The sequence below is a fragment of the Diaporthe citri genome (genome assembly GCF_014595645.1).
Source record: "Diaporthe citri strain NFHF-8-4 chromosome Unknown scaffold_7, whole genome shotgun sequence".
Taxonomy (NCBI): domain Eukaryota; kingdom Fungi; phylum Ascomycota; class Sordariomycetes; order Diaporthales; family Diaporthaceae; genus Diaporthe; species Diaporthe citri.
This window is the reverse complement of record NW_025064852.1, coordinates 886,444-892,443: the sequence shown is the minus strand read 5'-3', so window position 1 is coordinate 892,443 and position 6,000 is coordinate 886,444.

The following is a 6,000-nucleotide window of genomic DNA, read 5'->3' as shown; positions in this document are numbered from 1 at the left end:
ATTAATAAAACTTTTAATAGCCAGCTTATATATAATACTAACCCATTTTAAGCCGCTTTTTATATAAATATGCAAAAGTTTACCGCTAAGTAAGCTTTTAAGTACCTCTTAAGTAATAATTTTAATATAAAGGCAGCATTATATTTATAGCATACTTAGCTAAAATTAAAGTAAGAGTACTTATTTAAATATAAGTTAATATTAATAAAGCGGGTATTAAAGCCTATTTATATTAAGTTATATAAGTTTAATTCATTAATAAAATAATAATTATTTTTTAGCGCTAAGGTAATTAACTTGCTAGTTCCTTTATTTAAATTAAGCACCTTATAAGTTAAGCTATCTTTTATAGCAAAAGTTTCTTTTTTTATAACTTTTAGCTTATTATTTATAAGGAAATAACCTTTAATAGCTAATTTATTCTTATAATAAGAATTATATTAAAATTTATTGTTATTTACATTAAATATTTAAATAATAATATTTAAGAAGTTCTTAGCATTATTTTATTAGCTAAAGTATTAATAAAGCTATAAATTTAATTACATACCTTGCTAAAGCTATTATAGCTAATCTTAACTTTGCTATAAGTTATTAATTAATAATTTTTAAGCTTAAGGTAAGCTTACCTATTTATTTTATTTATTTTAAATTTATTAATAAGCATTAAATAGCTTTTAACATTATTTTAAAGTTATATTTTAAAAAATAAAGTTTAAAATATAATTTTTAAAATAGGGTAATTAAATTTATTAATATAGCTAGCTAATCTTTAGCGCTTAAGGATAAAGGTTTAATATATTAATATATATTAATGGAAATGCTTAATAAGTAAGCTTAATTAAGGCTAAAGGGCGGGATGGCGGTTATGTTTTTTAAAGAGCTCTTCTTGCTACTATTTAATCCTTTTGCTATAAGTGCTAAGTTTTTTACTTCTTTTATAGCTTAGTTTTAAATTTATAAGAGTTTTTATTAATAAAAGGGTAATTAAAGTAAGGAATAATTAATGCCTTATTAATTTAATTTTATATATTTTAAGCTATAAAAAAAGCTAATTATTTAGCTAATATTATAAAGCAATAAATTTACTAAATATACTTTTAAATATTTTAATTATTAAAAGCATTAATTTAAGAATAACGCTATTAATTTAATAAAGTTTTAATAATATTATATAAAATATAAAAGTTATTTAATAAGTAGCTTTTTTATATTATTTAAGCCTTTATTATTTCTTAAGTTAGCTTATAATATTTATTATTATTAAGCATTATTTAAAACTAAAAATAAGCTATGCTTAATAAATAAAAAGGTAAATTATAGCAAAGCTAAGCTATATAGCGGAAATTATTTTATAAATATAGCTTGCATTAATTAATAAATCCTTAAAGGTCTTTTTAAATAATAACCTTTCCTTTAACTTTAAATACTTAAATTAAATCTTAAAAGTTATTTTAATTCTTATATAATTTAAATTGCTTAATAAATATATTTTTAAAGTTTTAATTATTATAAAAGCTATTATATTTAAGTAAGTAATTATTATTTAATAAATCTTAATACCCTTAGCTATAATTATATTATTAATCTTTATTATTTTTTAATTAATAAACTTAATAAATATAATAATTATTTAATTTTAAAGTTTTAATTATATAATTCCTATTTTCTAAGTTATTAGTAAAAAGGGCTTTAATTATAAAAAATCCCTTACCTTAATTAAAGGCTTAAAGCGAAATAAGGTTTATTACTTAATTTAAGCTTACGCTAAATAATTATAAATAATATAGCAATTTGCTTTTAATAAATTTATAAGCCTTTGCCATTATGCCAATTCTTACTTAGCTAGCCTAAAATGCTTAAAATAATATTACTCTTATAACTATTTATTACTCTTAATTCATTCCTTTTATAAAAACTTATACTTTATTTAATTAAAGGTATTTCTTAATTAAGCTAAAAATTATAAGTTTTAAAGGCTTATAAAGATTTAAAAAGGCCTTTATTTAAATATATATAATATTAATACTTTAAGTTTCTTTATAACTCCTTAAGTTTAAGCATAAAGATTAAAATTTTAATAATAATTTAGGTATTAAGCTTAATTCCAAGGGATTTTAAGAGTTTTTAATAAGCTTTATATTTTTAATGCCCTTTATAAATCCTTTAATTATATAATTAAGGTACTTATTTATAAGATATAAATTTTATATATTATAAGTTAATAAAGTAAAGTATATATAATTTAATAGCTAAAAATATTATTTTATTAATATTTTATAATTTAATAAAGTAATAGCTTAATAAAGCTTTTATAAAAACTTAATATATCTTAATTAAAATTAATTTAACTAAATCTTATTTAATAATTATTAATAAATAGCTATATCTTTATAATAAACTATTTAATATAATTAATAATAATAAGCATACTTTTTAGCTAGCTTTAAGTTTGCAAAGCATTAAGTTTAAAGATTATCTTAAAATACCCTTAAGGAAGTTAAGCTTACTATTTAAGCCTTTAAAACTTAAATATTAATTTTAATTATTACTTACTTTTTAGCTAATTTAAATTAAAGATTTTATAACCTTAATAAATTATATATATTAAAGTAATAATTATATAAAAGCTGCTAAACAATAAATATTACTGCGGTATTTATTAAGCACCGCTCCTTCTTAATTATAAAAATTAAAAAAATATTTACTTTTTTAAATATTATAACTTATAGCTTAAATAATTATAAGAAATTCTTTATTAAATAAAAATTAAAGGGCAGCAATAAGAATATTAAGGGAAATTATACATTAAGTTTATATTTTATTCACAGCATATTTACTATAAATTCATAATAAGCCCTACCTTTTCTCATTTAATTAAAAGGGCTTAAATTAATGCTTACTTAACCTATTAATTATTAAAAATCTTATAACTCAATTCATAAATATTAAAATATTATAATAATAATAACTATAATTTACTTAATCCTTTTATAAGGTAATTACATAGCTAAAACATATAATTATAACTATTATTTTAATAAAAATAAAAATATAAAATTAAATAAATCCCTTATGTTTAAGATAAATACATAGGGAATTTATTAATCTATATATATATATAGTAAATTTACTATAAATTCACTATAAATATACCATGAATACTAATATTTATGGTAAATTCATGGTAAATTCACAGTAAAAATACCATAAATACTAATATTCACGGTAAATTTACTTGGAATGATTCATATTGCATTATATTACTTTTATTATTATAATAATAATAAATAAAAAGTAATAAAATTAATATTAATACTTATAATATAATAAGTTTTGCAAACCAGCCCAACTTATTTATACTTATTATACCTTAATATAAAATATTAATTTCCTTTATAAATCTTATATTAATTATAATAATAATATTATAAATAAAAAAATAAAAAGTTAAATTATTTAATATAAAAATTATATTATATTTATAATTTTTTTTAATAATATTATAATAATTTAAAGTTAATGCATATATATATTATACTTGCCTTAACTTATACCTTTCCTAGCTATATAAATTACCCTTTTCATTACCTTTTATTTAATAATAAAAAGCCTTTAATGCTTTAAAGTAATAATAATTAAATATATTATATAATTAAAAGATTATAAATTTAATTTTATTGCTTTAAATTATTAAAAAAGTTATTATTATTAAACTTTTTTTTATTATTTAATAATATTTACTTATTACTTTTTTACATTATTAATACTTAATAAAGTAATTTTATAAAACATAATTATAACTTATAAATAGCCTTAATATTTAATAATTAATTAATATACTTTTTATTTAAATTAAAGCTAATTTAACTTAGTTATTTTATATTAATGCTAGCCCTTTATTTAATTACTTTATTATAAATATTAACTTATACCTTCCCTTATTTATAAGGCTATTACTTCTTAATAAAATGCATTAATTATTAATTTAGCTTATTAATTAATTAAAATAACTATAATTAAACTAAGTATATAATAAAGAAATTATAAGTTTAATTATAAGTATATTAATTAAGCATTAAGTTAACTTATAATTAATATACTTTTTATATATACCCCTTATTTTAATTACTTAAAGCAACCACCTTCTCAATATTATATATATATAAAATATTACTTATTAAATAACGTAAAAATAAGGTTATTTAATATATAAATTATATTATATATATAACTTTTTTTAATAAAGATATAAATATATAAAATTAATTATTTAAATATTAAATGCATTAATATAATAAATTATTATCTTATATATTAAGTATATTTAATTACCTTTAAGGTAAAAACCTTTTAATAAACATTTAAAAATAAATAATATATCATTTAATTCATTTAATTAAGCTCTCTTTTATAATATACTTTTTATAAATATATGCCTTATAATTATTAATATATGCTATATTATAATTAAAGCATTATAATAAACTTAATTAATAAACATAACAGCATATATTATTAAAAGCACTTAAGTTACTTATATATTATAATGCTTATAATAATAATTAAAGCTTAAAAAATATATACGTTATTAATGCATGCATTAAAGTATATAATTAATTAGCTATTTAATTAATTTAAGCTTGCTTTAATTTAAAAACCATAGCCTTTTAAAAATAACCCTAAATTGCTTTTATATTTAAAGCAACCTTATATATTAAGTTAATAAAAAACTACCGCCAATTCTCTTATATATATTATTAATCCTTATAATATTAAAAATAGCAATAAATATGCTTTTTTAAATTATTAAAGAATACCTTAATTAAATTAAGATTAAGTAAATATAAAGGTAAATACTTAAGCTAAACGTTAGCCTTATTATATATTTATTAAAGGTTTTTATAAAAATAAAAATTAACATTATTTATTATTAACATTAAGTTAAGCCTTAAAAATAATAATATCTTAAGTAAAACCTTATTTTTAATATAATTAATAAAGCCTTAACTATTTATATTACCCTTATATATAAATAAACTAAATATATTTATAATTATAAATATTAAAAGCACTTAATGCTATATATTATAATTTTTATTATTATTAAATATAAGTTTCTTTAGCTTAACGCCCTTTAGCAATTATCTTATATATTATAACTTATTTCTTTTATTTATATTAAACTTATTAATAAAGATAAATTAATTTATATAAAATTCTTAAATCTTAATAATTTAATTAACTTAAATAAGATAATCTTATTAAATAATAATTATACTTATAATTTTTTTATTTTATTTAACTCCTTTAAGTATTTAGCTAATAATGCTTTAAGAAATAAATAAATTAAAGTTATTTAATAATTATTATTATATTTTATTTTAATATAAATTATTTTTTAAAGCAAAATAATTAAAAAAGGCTTAAGTAATAAAAATATATATTAAAAAGAGTAAATATTTAAGATTTAAATAATATATATTATAATAAAAGTTAATTAATTAAATAGCCTTATATAAGTTGCTTAGCTTAATAATAATATTAAATATTAAATTTTTCTTTTTTAGCTTTTAAATTTATTAATTAAAGTACTTTATAATTTTTATAATAATAGCATTATTTACTTAATTAATATTTAGCAGCCCTTAAATTATATAAAGCTTTAAAAAGGTTAAGCGGTAAAATATAATTATAAAATTATTATAAATTAATTTATAATAATTAAAATATATAGCATAGTAAAAGGCATGGCATTATAAGAGTTATAAGATAAGCAATTATACTTAATAATTAAAAAGGGTATGGCATAATAAGTGTATATAATTTTTAATATAAGGTGTTATGTATAGGCCACTAGCGCCAAAATGGAACGTTTGATTGCATATGAGAGTACTAATGGCGGTCTTCCGTTTCAAGTGCAGATGATAGATTCAACGATTTCGGACCAGATAGACTTGAAAGAGGCGCTTCTCCGCATATTAGTGACTTCGCCGGATA